Consider the following 20655-nt stretch of genomic DNA (forward strand, 5'->3'; position numbering starts at 1 on the left):
AAGTGAAGTAATCATGATGTGTGACATTTTTCATACAGCCTGCAAAGTTTAACAAAAACCAAATGAGGAGGTAGTTGTTATTTGCCGCGGTTCGAGCTCTTCATTATCTTCGACCTGGCTAGAAACTGTGACTAAGCTTGGGACATAAAATACAACCAGACAGAGATGAGTGAAGTCTATGTTACCTTTGGAAGAAAGGTTCAGTGACCGCGTAAGGGCACTGTTTCCTGCGTTCTTCGTTATCTACTGGAATCTATCGCTTGTTAATGTCGCAACAGTTGAAGCAATAATTAATGTTAGACGGGCATCGGCTAGTGTCAGAGTGAAATGCACCCGCTATGCGTGGCGAAAAACTTCGGCCTTCGACATATATAAATTTTCATGTTAACACCACCATTTAGACTGGAGTGGAATACATCATAGGGAAGATTGCGTTGACAGATGCCGCTTTCGCTGCTGCCAATTTATGAAAAGCAGCGAGGGATTAAATAACATTAATGTACTCCCTGCTGAATAAGAAAAAAGTAGATACGCATTGTTTCTTGAGATTTGGATTTAACTATTAAAGGCAGGTTCATTCCAAATGCAGAGTTAGAGATTAAAAGACTTAAGAAGCTCGAAGATGGCAGAAGGGAATGCTGCAGGATGCTTATTAGATGTAGAAAAGCAAATGCCAACTTTTATATGTAACAATCATGGCAAAAATGTCCTTATATTTAATTGCTGACTGCGTGATGCATGTTTCCTGGACAATGCGTTTCGCATCTAAGAAAGTTTGCTAATTCACGCTAAAATTTTATGACTGAATTGAATTAGTTTAATGAGCTTACTTTATTAGCCATCTTGCGAGTCTGCAGAAAAATAAGATGACGGATGTACGAGAACTACATCCGAACAAGCAATGAACTCGCGTCACCGACATATTATAATTGTTTTTCCAGCAATTTGCAAGTAACAAGTGTCGATGACACATGGTTTGTCCTAACAGCGACTGCATTGAGAGACGTCACTCCTCTTGGTTTTCATATTTGACGTAGGGGATAGGCCAAAAGCTCTACAACAGCGGTGATAGCTGGTTCCAAGAAGTGTTAGCTGTGCCCCAAATCAAGTAAGTATACGAGTGTGTTTTAACAACTAAGAACTGAATGTTCATTCCAGGTATATTACAGCCCTTGCTGGATATTATTTATCAGAGACGCTCTTAGTTGAATTGTTTCGAATGTTCTATAATGTGGGCTCGGCACACGGGAACAATTTTCAACGAAATCGTAAAGCATCCTGCGAAACCTTCCACCTCTATCGTAATCCTGTGGTAGCGATTGAAATATTACGGTAAATTGCGTGATTTGCAAGAGGGGTATTAATGGCTCTTAAAAGGTCGGAACATGACATTTGTCAACAAGTGAACACGCAATAGTTTACATCGTCTATAGCTGGTAATATATTCTCCCAAGTCCAAGAGTGGATTTGGAATCAGTATGTATTGTGGGACTTCCAGAAATACCTTTTCTGATTACATATGTTAAACGTGTAAACAGTGTTTTAGTAGAATTGGTGGATCGGGCCTAGCAGATGTGCATTATATTGCACAATAAGGCTCAAGTCGGTCTTTCTGTGAAAGTTTGAACTAGAGTAAAATAGGGTGGTGCCATAAAAATTTGAATTTATTATGGTGTGCGGAGATATGATAACAAATTGATACAAAAATACGAAAGTACCAGTTTCTGTTCTATTGAAAATGTTCCCCGTCTTCTACCCGTGTATATTTTCATTCATCGTTGGCGAGTTCGAAAGCGTACCCCGTTTCACTGCATCTGGTAACGAAGTGCTCATCATTCGTGCGACACCCCTGGAGCCGGCATCATGCAGCATTAACCGCATCGTCCATCATTGTAAAGTGGCAATTGTCAGTCCCTTTCGTTTCGTTGTCATGAAGCGGTGCCCATTTCGCTCGTGCTCTTATCACAGACATGAGGCCAGCTTTCTAAAGACAACGAATACACTGCTTAGTGTAACAAGTCAGTAAAATAGATAACTTAGCATCTCCTCATTACGATGTCAACCGAGTGAGTTCATTCAACATGATCGCGTGGAGTATCAGCGTCCAATTTATTGAACGTGCGGAATTAAGCAATGTTCAAGTTTATGTCAGCCTGCGAACATCCAATAGCTTGAGCTCAGCGGGGTTTCCTTCTTACAGAAAGTTCGATTGCTTTGTTGCTTTGTCAAGTTGCGCTATGGTCGATGCACTAACACAAGTATGTTTATCGGGATGTAATGCGACATGCTTCCATAATTTCTCGGTGAAATTGTTCGTTGCGCGTTGCAAAGACAGTTTTATGCAGTTCTGGCTGGTCAGCACACATACACCAGTGCGCAGCGAGGTTTCTGCATATCTGAGGCGTAGCCTTTGTTCCAACATCATCCAGTCTGTCCGATGTATGTCTGCTCACAGGAGAAGGGAATGTTGCAGACCACGTTTTCTTCTGTATACTCTACATATTTGCACATGCATTTGACGCCGCACGTTCCCCTTCATAGATCTTTGCATCTTTTCTTCGCTTAGGTAAAAATTCCCTTGATGGGGACCGTTAGCACAAACTTCATTTTTGGTGGCAATCTTGTTGATATTGCACAAGGTGATAGGAAAACATAACACCACAACAAGCGCCACTTCCATGTCTGCTTAACAACTCTGTCTTGTTGCAAAATGGTGAAAGGGTATCTTTGCGACATGTCGAGTGTACGAAGTCATAGCTCTATTTTAGGACGTTAAGCACAATCATTAAATAAATTAGGAAAATGTATTGTTTGAATTAAATAAGAATTTCCATTCGTACGCCACGCATATACTGCATAGCAGCATGCACAGTTTACCTTCCGCTGCAATTATTGTAAAAGAACAGTTGGGAGGGAGGACGCAGCGAACTGCTGTCGCGCGACAGCGATGACTGAAACTTCTTTAGCGAGCGATGTAAATTTGCGGGTCATGTGTGGTGCGTAATTTAAGCACAAATGCACCGCATACCAAAATATTATCCATTAAGCTCCTCTTGCATGTTCAGTCTCCTAACATGCTGAAAGAAATGTGCGATGCGCGCCTTTCGCAAGGAAAATTTGCAATATTGCGCAGCCCCTATCCCCTCAGCGCGGCAAACTGATGACCTCATGCGTATGCCAACACCTATATGGCACCATCTGTATTCATATGCAAATTTCAAGGAAGCTTTCTGGACCGAAGGAACCTATTGAAAGATGCGGCTGCTCCAACTGATATATATATATATATATATATATATATATATATATATATATATATATATATATCCTACAGCTAGAATAGAACTAGCCGAACTTTCGAAGTTAATCAACAAGCGTAAGACACCTGACATAAGGAAGTATAATATGGATAGAATTGAACATGCTCTCAGGAATGGAGGAAGCATGAATGTTCAAGTGGCTGAGGAGTTCTATAGAGATTTATACAGTACCAGTGGCACCCGCGGCGATTATGGAAGAGAGAATAGTCTAGAGAGAGAGAGAGAGACAACTTCATGTAGTCGCCTGCAGAACGACACCATGACTAAATGGCGCCGTGACGCGGGTCCTGACGTCTTCTCAGCGGGTGGTCTCTACTCAACTCCAGCGCGTGTTACTCCCGCGGTCGGTCGCCCTGAGGGGCAATGTTCCGTCGGTTTCGCTCGGCCTTTGTCTTTCAAGAGCCGCCGAGACCTGCTGGACGGCCCAGGTTTGACTTTCGTGGTCGTAGCATTCCGCCGCAGCCGCGAGTCGCGGCGGAATCGTTGTACTTGTCGAAGCCTCATTGGTGAACTTGGTACAATCCCATAGGATGTATGTCAGGGTGTCAGGCTCGTCCTTGGCATGAAAGTCGATGAGGGCCTTGGCCCTCGCCGCTCTTCTCTACTTGTTATACTCTGGGTTCATGTTTCTCGGGATGAGGTCCACCCGAATCCGGTGCTGGGTTCCGTCCGGGACAGAAACGTCGCTACTCGCAGCTTTCGCTCCGGGCGTGAAGCCCAAGTATTGAAGTATGCGCCTGCCGGCTTTGGTCATAGAGAGCCGCTCCAGCTGGGCGGTCCGTTGCGCTTCCGCAATTTCGTCGAGGGTATTGTGTACCCCCAGGCTCAGGAGCTTGTTGGTGTTCGTACACTCGAATAGTCCGAGCGCCGCCTTGTAAGCTCGGCGTATCAGGGCGTTGATTTTGTTCCTTTCACATTGCATCCAGTTGTGGAAGGCTGCAACGTACGTGACGTGGCTGATTACGAAGGAGTGCACAAGCCGAATCAAGCTTTCCTCCTTCATCCCGGCCTTGCGGTTAGCAACCCGTCTGATGAGACCTATGGCGTTGGTAATCTTGGCTGTAAGGCGGGAAATAGTCTCGCCGTTGCCCCGTCGCTTGTCTATAATCATGCCGAGCACCCGGATTTTGTCAACCTCCGGGTTCACGTGGCCGCTTCTCGTCACGATCTTGATGGCCTCGTAATCCCTCGCTTCGCTCTTCTTACGTCTGACGTACTTTGGTGGTAACACCAGCAGTTCTGACTTGCTCGGTGAGCAGATCAAACCGGAACCGTTCAGCTGGTCCTCAATCGCGTCGACGGCTTCTTGCAGCGTGCTCTCAATGTGACCATCGCTGCCTCCCGGAACCCACAGCGTGATGTCATCGGCGTAGATGGTGTGCCGGACGCCCTCGACGCGAGAGAGTCGCTTGGCCACCCCGATCATGACGAGGTTGAATAAGAACGGCGAGATGACTGAGCCTTGGGGGGTCCCAACATTGCCGAGCCTCTTCTCTTGGAGCCGTAGATCGCCGGCGCAGAGCTCGGTAGTCCGCCCCGTCAGAAAGTCCTTGATGTAATTGTACGTTCTAGCGCCCATGTTGAGTCTGGACGCCTGGGCTAGGATCGCAGAGTGCTTCACCTTGTCGAAGGCACTCTGCAGGTCCAGCCCCCAGAATGGCCTTGTTGTCTTTCGTTAGGGTGTCATCGTCAATGATATCTTTCTTCAAGAGAATCATCGCGTCTTGGATGCCGAGGGAACGCCGAAACCCGATGATCGCGGTGGGGTATAGTCCTGACTCCTCCAGGTAATCCTGCCACCTACACATGAGGACGTGCTCCAACACCTTGCCCACGCAGGACGTGAGCGAGATGGGTCGTAGGCTGTCAGTGTTCGGCGGCTTGCCTGGTTTGAGGATGTGTATGGTCTTGGCAGTCTTCCACTGCTGGGGCAGTGGCCCCGCACTCCAGCACTTGTAGTAACCGGTGAGGTTTTCGATGGCCACATCGCTGAGGTTCTTGAGCGCTCTGTTCGAGATGTGATCCGGGCCGGCCGCCGACTTGCTGTTTAGTTCGTGCAGGGCCGCTCGCACCTCCTCGACGCTGATATCGCGGTCGAGCTTCTCGTTGGCTTGACCGCCGTAGTCAGGGTGCCTTTCCGTGGGTGTAACCGGAAGGTATTTGCTGTTTATGCGTCTGATTACTTCGGTTTCCCCGTTTTCCTTGACTGCTCTGTGAATGATCTTTGCGAGGCGGTCGCGTTGGTGGGATTTTGTTTTAGCCTCGTCGAGCAGATTCCGCATCAAGTTCCAGGTTTTGCCGCAATGCATCTGCCCGTCCACAGCATTACAGATTTCGTTCCATTGTTGCGTGCAGAGCAGCCGACAATGAACTTCGATGGCGCGATTCAGCTCCGCTACCTTCTTCCTTAGGCGCCGATTTAGTCGCTGCTTCTTCCACCTGTTTAGGATAGATTGCTTTGCTTCGAATAAGTGCGCGAGGCGGCTGTCAACCTTGTCGACCTGCTCATCCGTTTCTATGATTTTGGTTGCCTCCTTGACCTTCCCCGCGATGTGGGCGGACCATTCTTCTATGTTCTCGATTTCCTCCATCTCCGTTGGTAACAGGCTACGGAAGGCATCCCAATCCGTAAAATTATGTTTTCTGGCGTCCTCCGAGGCCTTGACCTCTTCCGGTATGATGACCTCTACGATGTAGTGGTCGCTGCCGAGCTCTAACCCCGTGTTGAGCCAGGAGATATTCCCCTTCTCGTCGTTCTTCACGAAAGTGAGGTCCGGCGTCGTATCCCTGGACACAGAGTTCCCAATCCTTGTAGGATCAGTCGGGTCTGTGATGAGGGTGGAGGCCAGGTCTAATGTGTCTTGGAATAGGTCTCCCCCCTTGGCCAATTGCTTGTTATATCCCCATGCCGGGTGTGCCGCGTTGAAGTCCCCGCAGGCGATGAGCCTGCGAGTCCCCGCTACGGTGCTGGCTCTGTGAAGGAGCGTCTTGAATTTTTGCTTCCAGTGTGAAGGGCTACTGTAGACGTTAAGCAGCAAGGTGCTGTGCTTTTGTTTCTTGCCCGTGATGACCTCGATGAGAGTGTATTCAATTTTACTATTGTGCAACTCGTGCTCAATGAAGGTGAGTCCCTTGAGAACCAATGTGCATATCCCTCTACCGCCGCTGACCTTTGGAGACTTGGCGTATACCCGATAACCGGGTAGCGACACTAGAGGAATCCGAAATCCCACAGGTAACGCCGGAAGAAGTAAAGAAAGCCTTGGGAGCTATGCAAAGGGGGAAGGCAGCTGGGGAGGATCAGGTAACAGCAGATTTGTTGAAGGATGGTGGGCAGATTGTTCTAGAGAAACTGGCCACCCTGTATACGCAATGCCTCATGACTTCGAGCGTACCGGAATCTTGGAAAAACGCTAACATAATTGTAATCTATAAGAAACGGGACGCCAAAGACTTGAAAAATTATAGACCGATCAGCTTACTGCCCATTGCCTACAAAGTATTTACTAAGGTAATTGCAAATAGAATCAGGAACACCTTCGACTTTCGTCAACCAAAGGACCAGGCAGGATTCCATAAAGGCTACTCAACAATAGACCATATTCACACTATCAATCAGGTGATAGAAAAATGTGCGGAATATAACCGACCTCCATATATAGCTTTCATTGATTACGAGAAAGCGTTTGATTCAATCGAAACCTCAGCAGTCATACAGACATTGCGGAATCAGGGTGTAGACGAGCCGTATGTAAAAATACTGAAAGATATCTATAGCGGCTCCACAGCCACCGTAGTCCTCCATAAAGAAAGCAACAAAATCCCAATAAAGACAGGCGTCAGGCAGGGAGATACGATCTCTCCAATGCTATTCACAGCGTGTTTACAGGGGGTATTCAGAGACCTGGATTGGGAAGAATTGGGGATAAGAGGTAATGGAGAATACCTTAGTAACTTGCGATTCGCTGATGATATTGCCTTGCTTAGTAACTCAGGGGACCAACTGCAATGCATGCTCACTGACCTGGAGAGGCAAAGCCGAAGGGTGGGTCTAAAAGTTAACTTGCAGAAACTTAAAGTAATGTTTAACAGTCTTGGAAGAGAACAGGAGTTTACGATAGGTAGTGAGGCACTAGAAGTGGAAAGGGAATACGTCTACTTAGGACAGGTAGTGACTGCGGATCCGGATCATGAGACTGAAATAATCAGAAGAATTAGAATGGGCTGGGGCGCGTTTGGCAGGCGTTCTCAGATCATGAACAGCAGGTTGCCATTATCCCTTAAGACAAAAGTTTATAACAGCTGTGTCTTACCAGTACTCACGTACGGGGCAGAAACCTGGAGGCTTACGAACAATATTCTACTTAAATGGGGGCAACGCAACGAGCTATGGAAAGAAGAATGTTAGGTGTAAGGTTAAGGAATAAGAAAAGAGCTTATTGGGTGAGGGAACAAACGCGAGGTAATGATATCTTAGTCGAAATCAAGAAAAAGAAATGGGCATGGGCAGGACACGTAATGAGGAGGGAAGATAACTGATGGTCATTAAGAGTTACGGAATAGATTCCAAGGGAAGGGAAGCGTAGCAGAGGGCGGTAGAAAGTTATGTGGGCGGATGAGATTAAGAAGTTTTCAGGGACAACATGGCCACAATTAGTACATGACCGGGGTAGTTGGAGAAGTATGGGAGAGGCCTTTGCCCTGCAGTGGGCGTAACCAGGCTGATGATGATGATGAAGACATATATATATATATATATATATATATATATATATATATATATATATATATATACTATGGCGGGTAGTCTTTACTGTACATTTTGGGTCGGAATGAGAGATAGAGAGAGAGAGAGAAACAAATATCTGTATAAAAATATGGAGTCATTATAGGCAGCCTATATTGTCTTACATGGTACTCTGCAAGGAATTGATCGGAATTATAAGCTCGATAACGCCATTCGAACACTTGTATACACTTCTCCTGAAGGTCGCAGAACTCCGGCACTGCGAATATGCTCTGCTAAATTTGCGCTTACCTGCCTTGATCTTTCTCTTCCATGCCGGGAGCGAGACATGTTAACATCCCGTCGATATATGTAGCGGTCAATGACGTTTTGTTTGCAAAGTCTCTGTCAGTGTCGATATCTAAACTTTTAATGCTTCGCGTAAACACTCCCGCGTATCGCGCGATCCTGTGTAGTGTTCCTCTGCAGAAAGTTTAGCCAGTCGGTGGGGATTCATCCCGAAAGATGGCGAGGCGTGCAGACGCGGACGCAATATATTGATTTGGTTTCCCGTTGAATATGGCAGTACGCTGCTCCCGTATATGCATGATTGCCGTACACAATTTGAAAGAATGGTTGGATATGAGCGTTTTCCGTCCCTTCTTCCCGTATCCCTTTAGCCGAGGCTGTTCTGGTCCGACAACTATATGCTCTGCACACCGCCTGTGTCGGTGCCACAGACAGCCACCAAGTGGTGGATCTTGGAATGTCCGGCGCCGTTCCTTCTTATGCGCCAACGGCAGGACGAATTTTTCCGTAGGCACGCTTGCGAGAATGTTATTTTTGTGGCTCCGATGTCCACAACGGCCGCACGCTCCTAGAGAGTGGACTTGTTTGCGATGTGACTGTGAATGGATTGGTTTAGCCCATGGACCTCCTAGCTATGCTTCCCAGAAAAAAGCGAGACATTGCCCGACTATGCATGCACTGCGCCGCTTTATTAATTTGATGTTGCCTAGCGCTGACTTACTCGCCTAACTTAGTTACGTAAGCAACGTTGCTGACATTCCCCGTTAGCAAGCAGCTCTTTCTTTCTTGTTCGCACTCGCTCTACCTACACCCGAGAGATTTACATTACAGGACGCTAAAGTGGACCACAACTATGCCATTTATGCCATTCCGTGAGCACCTTTTGCATAAATTTAACGTTTCAGTGGTGGAGAAGTGCGGTAAAGTTGGTGTCGCATTGACAAGACTAAATACCGCTGTTTTATATGTGCTGTTTCCTATTTTTCTTTCTCCTGTGTAGTGCGCTATTTTATCCGTGACGATGGTTACGTTTTCAGAGATGCCAGCAATGAGGCTCGGTTAATTAACTGCAAAGTAGGCCCATTATAATAAAATGAGGCTTAAGTACAATGTGGTCGCATGACATATATAAGCAATTTTTAAATAAAACAGGCCTGTACAGCAAATTACCAAATTTGTCTATACTTACAACTCTGAAAACTTAAACATTGCTAAAATAAAATTAGAAGTAACAAGAAACCGCCCCATTTTTTTCTGTCGCTTTTGTATTATCGCAAATATGTAGCCTAATTAGTATATTTTTCGTTATTCTATTTATAAAGAGTGATCATTTCCCCTTGAGTATGTGACTCTTTAAATATACGAGTTATTCCGAGATATCTTCACCTGTCAAACAGAAATTTCGTATGGCGCACTAAGCTAATTTTTCTGTTAACCGATTCACCTGGTTGAAAAATTACCTGTGACTGAGTGAGTAATTAAATAATTAATAGTTATTCAACCAAACACTCTTGGCCTGCAAAGGAATAACTTCATGAAATATTCTCTAATTGGATAAAAACAATATGATGTCAGTGGTTGGTGTCAAAAACTCATGGTGGCAAAGGTGACGCAAGAAGTGTTTGAATTTGGAAAAGCCTTTATGGGGCGTGAGCCCAATAAAAATGCATATATCAAGAAAGCACGCGTTACAAACCCAATTGACAAAAACCTAGCACACGACAAACTACCCACAAAGAGAGTTAATTGACAATGTTGTCCAAAGTCTCTGCGCACGAGGTGCTATGAATCTCAAAATATTTACATAAAGTCCATCGACGTAGCCGCGTCGCTTTGGTGTCGCTGCTTCCGACGACACGTCCTTGGCCCCGCCGATGCGTCGCGGACTTCATGTGGCTGCGTCCGAAGTTCGGCCCACAGTTGACCGGGTCAGTGAGTCAGGGCAGCATGGTCATCGGCGCGGTTGGATCGCTCGGTTGACTCCTCAGCCTGCGGTTCGTAGCCGCCGAAAGTCCGCGAAACGACTCCGTCAGCCTGTAGCTGTGTGGTCTCCGGGGGAGCGCCCTCTCAGCTAGCGAGTCGCGACCGCGGCAGCTTAAGAGCAGCTTCCCCTGGGTTCCCGCCGTCTTCCCGCTCCTCCCGCCCTGTGCGGTTTCCAGCTCCTCCTCGCCTCGTCGTTCCAGAGCGTAGCTACGCCTTTCTCCTCCGCTACGTGTCTCTTTTTTTCCGTTGGCCGCGTAGCTCCGCGTGCACTTTTGCACATCTGTCATATATTTCATTATTTTTATTCTGCCGCTCTTATTTTTTAACTTCTTTTTCTCTATTTTTTTCCACGGACTCCGCGTGCTTTCTTGTCCTCTTCTTATGTTCTGGTCTTTCTTCTTCTTTCTTTCTTTATTGGCTCATGACTATGCCCACCTTCCAGAGTTTTTCCCTGCCGAAAACTGCTTCTTTTTCCTTGTATTGGATATTTCCGCTGTCTTCATAGGTCGGTCCATCATTACCACTTCATGTCTTCCACCATATTTGTCATTTACACCACTGGGTGCCTTCCGTACGTCTCACTTCGCTTCATTTATTCACTGCAGTGTACACATAATAGAGTTTACTACTCTACACAAAAACGTAATTGTCGAACACTCCTATACCCCAATACTGCTAGACCACTTGTCTATGGAGCACGTGGCAGTCCACTCCTTTACATCAACATTCAAACTACTTAATAAACTCACTGAATTAGTAAACACCGCATTCACCACACAGAGTGCAGTTTTCGAGTAGCCTTTACACGGCTCTGCTCAACCTCTGCCGACTGCATAATCTGCACCACCAACCTTTTCAAATAACAAAATACTATCTGTGCTTCCCACGCGTGCCTTACGTCAAACATATGCCTCTTCACACAGCCTCAACTTAAATAGGTTCTTAAGATTTCATATACCACAATGGTGAGAACTTATGAGAACCTTTAAGAACGCTGTTCTCTCCATATCTATGCATGCCGCGGTAACAATGCACCTAACTCCTAATGCAGCCATTTAAGCTATTTCTTATATTCTATCCAACATATACCCCGGTAGCAAACATCAGATCCCAAATGCAAATCACACTCGAATTTTACGTGCATAACCTACACTATATATTAAAAACTATTAGTTTGTCGAGTGACCTTATAAATTGCTTAAATCATATTGCGCGACATAAAAACGACACGGACGTGAAAGAAGACGACACACCAAGTGCAAACTTTCAACTAAGTTTATTGTGCCACTGCGTCATTTTATACATGGCAGGCAACGTAGATCGCGCATGCGCTTACAAGGAAATGAAGTGCGAAGTCATGTAACATGGTTACGTGTCATGTGACGCCGCGTCCAAGTAACGTAATTCTTTTTCTGTGAGAGCCAGAGACGGGAAGCTAATACACGCATCACCCAATTTCGCGATCATCTGCGCTTCAGATATCTCACAGATGAGCTGCGTTCTGCCACGGGAAACAATCGTGCATTGATCCTCAAGAGGCTTGCACCCATGATCGCGACAGTGGATCGCCAAGAAACCACCTGAGCCGTTTTTTACATTGTTGCTGTGTTCGCGGAGCCGATCATTGAGGCAACGCCCAGTTTGTCCGATATATTTCTTCCCACATGAAAGCGGGAGGTTGTACACCACCCGGTGTACACACTCGACAAACTTTTTTCGGTGATGCTTTCTGCACTTAGCGGAAGGGACGGCATTTGGATCAGTCAGCCTGCAAAGCTTGCCGAGCTTGTCGGGAGCAGAAAAAACAACTCTTACGTTCGCCCTTTGGGCAACTTTTTCAAGTTGTGGGATATCCCGTGCATGTATGGTATGACACTTACTTTAGGGCATATGCCATGAGGGGCATTGGGAACTGACTTCTGCGGCGTGCTGGATCGCGTTTCTCTTAAGATGCGTTCCGCGACAGACACTAGCACCACCCTAGGATATCCAGCCAGGGACAACCGTAAAGTTTGCGCTGCTAAGCCGCGAGCCAACAAACTACTTCTGCCGTATACGTCCGCACATTATAAGCTTCTTAAGCGGGCCATTATCAGTTTGTGCTTCAAGAATGCCCTTAGCAAGTCTTGCTGTCATGTCGTGGACGCAAGCTTAGCAGCGCAAACTTTACGGTTGTCCCTGGCTGGATATCCTAGGGTGGTGCTAGTGTCTGTCGCGGAACGCATCTTAAGAGAAACGCGATCCAGCACGCAGAAGTCAGTTGCCGATGCCCCTCATGGCATACGCCCTAAAGTAAGTGTCATACCATACATGCACGGGATATTCCACAACTTGAAAAAGATTGCCCGAAGGGCGAACGTAAGAGTTGTTTTTTCTGCTCCCGACAAGCTCGGCAAGCTTTGCAGGCTGACTGATCCAAATGCCGTCCCTTCCGATAAGTGCAGAAGCATCACCGAAAAAAGTTTGTCGAGTGTGTACACCGGGTGGTGTACAACCTCCCGCTTTCATGTGGGAAGAAATATATCGGACAAACTGGGCGTTGCCTCAATGATCGGCTCCGCGAACACAGCAACAATATAAAAAACGGCTCAGGTGGTTTCTTGGCGATCCCTTGTCGCGATCATGGGTGCAAGCCCCTTGAGGATCAATGCACGATTGTTTCCCGTGGCAGAACGCAGCTCATCCGTGAGATATATGAAGCGCAGATGATCGCGAAATTGGGTGATGCGTGTGTTAGCTTCCCGTATCTGGCTCTCACAGAAAAAGAATTACGTTACTTGGACGCAGCGTCACATGACACGTAACCATGTTACATGACTTCGCACTTCATTTCCTTGTAAGCGCATGCGCGATCTACGTTGCCTGCCATGTATAAAATGAAGCAGTGGCACAATAAACTTAGTTGAAAGTTTGCGCTTGGTGTGTCGTCTTCTTTCACGTCCGTGTCGTTTTTATGTCGCGCAATATCATTTAAGCAATGGATTACCAACTTGCCCGGAATGCTGCTCTCACCTTATAAATCCATCCAAACTTCGTAAGAACGCGTGTCCTCACCCCAATGTAAGTCCATTTGATACTCTCAGTATTGCCGTAATGATTTTCTTTTCTGTCGCCGTCGAGATTTCGTAGGGTGTCGACTTCTTTTCTATTTACCTTGCCTGGGTAGTTGGTCCCTAGCTTTGAAGGTTGTCTTTCTCTTGTGTGACTACCATGTTGACAACTTCATATTCTTGCGCATTATGTCTTTCTTCCTATTTCTTCAACATGTCGATGTGAAATAATTTTTTAGTATCGTTTGCCAGGAGCTCGTAATCGATCTCGTTCCTTTTCTGGGTTGCCACAGATGGTCCCTTCCACTGCACCAACAGTTTGTTTTCATCCCAGGGTAGAAGAATAAGTGTTTTGTCTCCTGGAGTGAGGCGTCGTGTCAATGCCTTCTTGTTATAATTTTTCTTATAGCGTTTTTTGGCTTCCTAGAAACTCTGATGTGCTGGCTTGCAGGTTTCTTCCAGCTTCTCTCAAAGTTTTAACACGTAGGTGTATGTCGTTTTGACTTCTGTGTCGAGTCCTTCATTTGCCCATACCTCTTTGAGTATATTTGACGGACCTCTAACCGTGCGTCCATACAGCATCTCGAACGGTGAAAAATTGAGGCTTCCTTGTGGCACTTCTCTGTATGCAACCAATAATGTTGGTAGATAACGGTCCCAATCCATAGGTCTTTCTTGACACATCTTCTCTATCGTGTTCTTCAATGTGCCATTAAATCTTTCCACAAGGCCGTTTGCCGTAGGTGCTATGGCGTTGTGAGCAACTGCTTTATCGAGAGCAACCTGTTGAACTCCTTCATTAGGTCAGATGTGAAATATCCACGGTCACTAAGAATTTCTCAAGGAAGACCACACCGAAAGAACATCTCTATTAGGGTTTCGGCCACCTGAATTGAAGCTATGCCTTTCAAGGCAATGGCTTCTGGATATCTTGTCGCCATAATGACCATCGTGAGATCATAGCGGTTTCCTTTTGCTGATATCTGTTTTATAGGTCATAAGATGTCTATTGCTACTCTCTGAAATGGTATATCAATGGTTGGCATAATCCCCAGTGCAAATGGATTCACTCGCCCTTGTGGTATCGCCCGCTGTCAGATGTAACAGGATTTCACATATCTTTTTACTTCGCTTTGTAGTCCTGGCCAGAAAAATTTTTCTGTGATCCTAACCACTGTTATTTTTGAGCCTCGGTGTCACGCCATGATTCTGTCTTGCCCCAAATTCATCACCCTCTGTCGTAGTGATTTAGGAACCACCAACTGCATCACTTCACTGCCCGAGGTAAACTCTCATTTTCTGTACAAAAATCTATTTTCCTGTGAAATTCGAAAATGGTCCTTACTGTTTTATTTGTCGGCGACTCTCCATCCTTCTTAAAGCAGGCATGTATGGAATCATCCTCTCTTTGCATTTCTGAAAATTCAGCTGGCGCCTCCAAAAGTACTTCGATTGTAGGTACCTTCAGTGCCCTCAATCTTCTCTGCGTACTGAATCGTGTAGCTACCAAGAACGATACTGCTGGACTATCCTCCGTAGCCTTCATTTTTAGTGTGGACATGTCGTGATCGTGCTCCTGCTGTTTTATTTCGCTTTTCCCGTGTCGGTGTGGCTGCTCTTCCATTTTCTATTAGGGTCATCCACGTTTCTTACCCCAGGTAGTTAATAATTCATATAATATACAATATAGATAATAATAGGTAATATATAGGTATATATTTCATATATAGGTAATATTAATTCATATAGTGGTTTATCTACGCACTTGACTATCAGCCATCCGTAGTAGTATGGAATAGACACTTGCATCCTAGCCTCGGGTAAATGCCCAACCGCGCTGTCGACCATGATAACCATTGCTTTTTCTCCTGTTAGATGTTGCTCGCAAATCTTGCTCACGAATGAAACTCCGTCTCACCAAGGCTGTGTTGGTGCCACAATCTCGTAGAACCGAGACTCGTATTCCGTTGATCTCTCCGTCAACTACAGGAAGACAAGGTGATAGTCTCGTCTGCTTCTCGAACGCGTCGTTGTTTTCCGAGACCCTGGTTTGCGCCGTATCATGTGTAGCCTGGATATCCTTGGCCAATTCTTGCGATGATGCTGCCTTCCACCAATAATGGGAGTCACACCTGCAACGTTTTCTTTGTTCTGTAGGCTGCCGTCTTCTGTGCGGTGTCCTCGTCTCTTGCAGTGCTGATAGATATACGTGCCTCTGGTCGGTTCCCTCCTACACGACAATCTACTACACGGTGACCGACGCGGTTGCACAAGAAACATCTATGTACCTCAGGTACCGCATCTTGTCTTTCTTTACATTATCTTCTCTTTTATGATTTCTTTCTTTGCTTTTACCCAAATTTTTCAAGCCTTGCGCTTTCAGAAATTGGTCAGCAGATTCAGCAAAGTCATCTAGACGCTTCAGTGAGCGTGCTTTGAAAAAGAAACATTGAGTTTGTGGCTCCAACAAGTCAAGAACTGCTCAATCACAGTACGCTCTCTGACTCCTTCATACGACTTTTCTGGGTTTGCCGTTTCCATCCATCTATAGAAATAATTTGACAAACTGCAAGCAAACTGTTTACCAGTTACTGATTATTCTGGCTTACAATCTCGGAATTTCTCACGAAATCAGTCTGCCTGAATCTCTGCAGTAGGGCTTTATTTACATTGTCATAGTCCACTGACTCAAATCCTGGCACCCTTCCGAAAACTTTCAAAGCTTCTCCAACTAAACACAAACTAAGCGCTGTCGCCCGCTCAGATAGCCCCCAGCCTTGCCCTACAGCAGTTCCTTTAAAACAATGCAGATAAGCATCAAGGCCATCTATCTTATTCTCAAATGGAGCCGTTAACTTTCGTGGACAAATTGTATTTGTTCTTTGCGGCTCCATTTCCGAAGAAACAAACGATCTGTCCGCGTCATCTCGTCCGATAGACACACTCGCCAAACGCGATTTTACAACAAAATTTCTTTTTCGGCTTCGCGTGCTTCTCAAGGTTTTTTTGTGCTTGATCAAAAAGGCTAAGCGATACTTCTCCACTTGGCCCCAGAGCACTGGCTATCCCCAACAGCTTCTCATAAGCCATGTTACTGCGAAGTGTGAGACCAAGTATTCTGGAAATAAATCCTGGCAATGTCGCCAATATTTTGTCAGTCTCATGGCGCTAAACACGACGCAAAGAACGTTTGAGTTACGAAAAGGCTATATGGGGCGTGAGCATAAAAAATACATATATCAGCAAAGCACGCGTCACAAAGTAAATAAACAAAAACCTAAGACACGACAAACTATCCACAAAGAGAGTTAATTGAGAATGTCGTCGAAAGTCCGTACACACGACGTGTTATGAGGATCAAAATATTTACATCAAGTCCATGAACGTAGCCGCGTCGCCTACTTGTCGCTGCTTCAGATGACACGTCGTGGAATCGCCGATGCGTCGTTGACTTGACGTGGTTGCGTCTGACCTTCGGCCCACGGTTGACCGAGTCAGCGAGTCAGGGCAGCGTGGTGACTTGGGCAGCTGGATGGCCCAGTCGACTGCTTAGCCTGCGGGTCGTAGCCGCAGGAAGGCTGGGAAACGGCTCCATCACCCTTTAATTGTGCGGTCTCCGGTGGAGCGCCCTCTCAGCTCGTGAGTCGTGGCCGCGGGAGCTGAAAAGCAGCTTCCCCTGGGTAGCCGCCGTCTCCGCGCTCCAGCCGCCCTTTGCGGCGTCGAGCTCCTTCTCTCCTCGTCGTTTCAGAGCGCCTCTCTCCTCCGCTACATGTCTCTTTTTCCCATTGGCCGCGTAATTCGGCGTGCACTTTTGCACTTCTTTCATATATGATGATGATGATGAAGCCTCAGGCAATGCCACAAACCCACTGAGGGGGATAGGCCACGAATTGGGTGGTAATATGACTCAATACATAAAATAAAATAAATTGGTTAATAAATAAATAACTCGAAAAAAGAAAGGAAAACAAATAATCCAAGATGTAAAATAAACTATGAATACATGAGATGAAGTATTCATCAATACTTCCATTCTCCTTATCCCGACGTCCTTGTTTCCTAACTTCTTTTTCTCTTTATTTTTTTCCACCAACTCCTCGTGCTTTCTTGTCCTTTTCTTAACTTCAGCTCTTTCATCTTCTTTCTTAATTGGCTCATCGCAGTTACAAGTTATTTGTGTGATTACTTTCTATTTACATGAAAACCACATTGTTCAGTTCGGGCACAGAACACACTGACCATAACAAAAGGCCTTGTTTGTTGGTCTTTGAGAGAAGCATTGGACAGCGGCCATAATGCAAATGCGTCAGCTGGTCAATTTGAAAATGAGCCTTGCCTCGTTCCAATGCCACCTGCACTTAAACACGCGCTGCAAGATGCACGGACTCTTTCCGCGGTCCCTGCGGCTCCCGGTCCTTGCCAAGACTGCCATGGGGAAGCGGACTATTGCCAAAGCCGAGGAACACTTTCTACAGACCCGAATCCTCGAAACAAAGGCAACAATCAAACGCCTGGAGAACGACATCTCCTTCGCTCAACGTCGGCTCGAAAACCAGCTGCCCATCGAATTCCACGGTGGTCTACTTCACGCCAACAGCACTGCTGCCACCAACCGGGGAAAAAGGTCATCGTGCCTGGATTCCAAGTTCTCTCCTCTTTTGCGAAGAAATGCCGATAGTTCGGGCACACTAGGTGTTGGGAACTAATCTTCATACAGGCTCGACCGGGCAGAGCATGCTCTGCTCAACCGCGGCCTTAAGTACCACATCGGCACACGACCAAATGTCGGCCAGCTGGCTTGCGCTGTGGAACAAGCGTTACGACTTGTTAGGCCCAGTCTACGGGAAGAAGCTCGCTCGCGTGCAATTGTGGTCGTCTTGGAGGTTTCGAGGACAAATCATACGACCCTGCCGGCAGCAGAAACAAGCGCGTTAAACGGTTACAAGAAAACAAGGACATATTCCTCCTCCCCGCGGACAAGGAAAATGCCAGTGTGGTTTTGGACCATGTGGACTACGTCAACAAGCTAAATGGGCTGCTCTAGGACACGTCGACCTGTGCCAAACTGGCTACGGATCCAACGAAGAAGGGGGAATCGGAGCTCCTGAAGCTCCTTACTGAAGTTTTCAAGCTTGTCCCTCCCCAAAGTAAGAATCTCTTCTACAGGTTGCTCTGCCACAATGGATCGGCTCCCGCGCTCTACGGACTGCCGAAAATTCTCAAGCCGGACGTCCCTGTACGGCTGATTGTGGACTACACACGCTCGCCACTGTACGAACAGTCCGGCTACGTGCAGCGTATTCTTACGCCGCTTGCAGGACTCACGCCCACGTTCATCAAAGACACCGCTGACTTCATTGAGCTAATAAGAAGCACCTGCATTACCGATGACGAAGTCAAGATCTCCTTTGACGTGAAGTCAATGGCTATATGTGTGCCTATTCAATACGCGGTCCAGTGCTGCAGGAAACTTCTCGAGGCTGACACTTCATTGCCAGAAGGCACGCCATTTGAATCCAACGACATTTGCCACCTTCTAAAATTTTGCCTTGAGAATACGTACTTCGTCTTTAACAAGGAGTATTACAAGCAAGTATTCGGCACAGCGATGGGAGCCTCTGTATCCGTCGTCTGCGCCAACATTGCTCTAGAGGATCTGGAAAGTGTCGCCTTATCTTTATTCGGGACGCGGCCAAACCTATTTCTAAGATACGTGGACGACTGCTTCTGCATTATTCCTCGCCGGCACGCAACAGATTTCCTTGAGCACCTAAATTCCTTTAAGCCGAGTATACAGTTCACGGCTGAAGATGAAAACAGTGGGTGAATTCCCTCCCTGGATGTCCTCGTAGAAAGGGCTTCAAGCGGCTTGAGGACTAGTGTCTACAGAAAGCCAACGCACACGGGAAAGTACCTGAGCTTCGATTCGGCGCACCCAATTGGGCAAAAGCGATCTGTCGCAGCAGCACTCTTCTCCCGGGCATTCCACCTCTGCTCCAGCCCCACGAAACGTAGGCAAGAGCTACAGTTTCTGAAAAGGGATCTGTTGAACAATTGCTACCCTCGACAACTGCTCAGAATGCTGGAGCGTAAATCAGCGAAGCAGCGCCGTGAAACGGCGAAAGAAACAGTGAAGCGCGCGGCGGTACCCCAAAGAGTGGGAACAAGTGAAGCCCTTGCACGTATTTTTAAGGGCTACGGTGTTCAAATCGCCCAAGTGCCTTCCCGTAAAATTGGCCAACAGCTGGCACGCGCAAAAGACCATTTTCAACACACGGACTACCCGGTACTGATATACAAGATATCTTGCAATGAGTGTGAAGTGTACATCGGCGAGAGGGGAAATTTTAAACGGTGCTTGAAACAACACATGAATGACGTCGCCAGAGGTCACACAGCTGCGAACTCTCCGGTGGTACATCACGAACTAACGGGACACATCATTGACTGGGTCTCGGCAGCCATCATCGCCAAAGAAAAACTTATCTGCCCGGTTGCTTTTAGAATCATTTTACGTCCAATCGACCAGACACAGGATAAACAGGACGTGGGGTAATCTTCCCTAGATATACATCCGAGCACTGCGCCATCTCACCCATAAATAGCCGCGCGCTCATGGTTATATCTTCGGTGTGATCAAGGGACCCGCACGGGGCCCGAAACGTCGGTTCTTTATTTTCTATTATTCATGGTGGGTGCACGTTTTTTGGCACTATTATTTTTCCTCGCCAGACGAGTTTTCGTCGAACACTTGACTATAAGTCCTGCTAGAGTGCGTAAGAACCTCATAATACTTACGGAGAACAGAAGATGTGTTGAAAGGAAATAGCGGCCATGACAACGTGATACAAGCGTGAAACAAGGCACGAATCACAGGGTTATAAGGTCGGAAAAAATGTTTAATTACGAGGTCCTCAATTTTTTTTTGCGAAGAACCATGATGCTCGTTGACTAAAACATACATTATACAAGGTATCCCAACTTTCGTACACAAGGATTTGAATATATTGAAATGCCTCGTAGCTGGACGGAACCAAGGTAATGTTTGCCATCGCTAGGAGTTAATCAGATTATTTCTTTTAAATCCGTCTAATTACATAATTAGCCTTCACTATTTGAACGACTTCTCAAAATTATAGTAAAATGAAAAGAGTCAATGAACATATTGTAGAGCATCACGTAAAACTCTCCATACAGCTGTCGCAATAGGTGCGGCATAAAACTGCTTTTCTGGGCGTGAATGCCGCCCGCCAATACACGCAAAGTA

The 20655-nt window shown here is 46.4% G+C and overlaps 1 long non-coding RNA gene across 2 annotated transcripts in view; it reads left to right on the plus strand.

Annotated features, from left to right (window-relative positions):
* Window positions 1–947: 947 nt before the first annotated feature.
* The window catches only part of LOC142574216 (uncharacterized), a 92130-nt gene continuing 72422 nt past the window's right edge, over window positions 948–20655 (plus strand). The window contains exon 1 of one of the 2 annotated variants that reach the window (XR_012826458.1): window positions 948–1108. This is a non-coding gene — a long non-coding RNA (uncharacterized LOC142574216). The remainder of the gene's footprint in view (window positions 1109–20655) is intronic. The other variant, XR_012826457.1, reaches the window with a different exon arrangement.

The sequence above is a fragment of the Dermacentor variabilis genome, chromosome 3, assembly GCF_050947875.1.
Source record: "Dermacentor variabilis isolate Ectoservices chromosome 3, ASM5094787v1, whole genome shotgun sequence".
Classification (NCBI taxonomy): Eukaryota; Metazoa; Arthropoda; class Arachnida; order Ixodida; family Ixodidae; genus Dermacentor; species Dermacentor variabilis.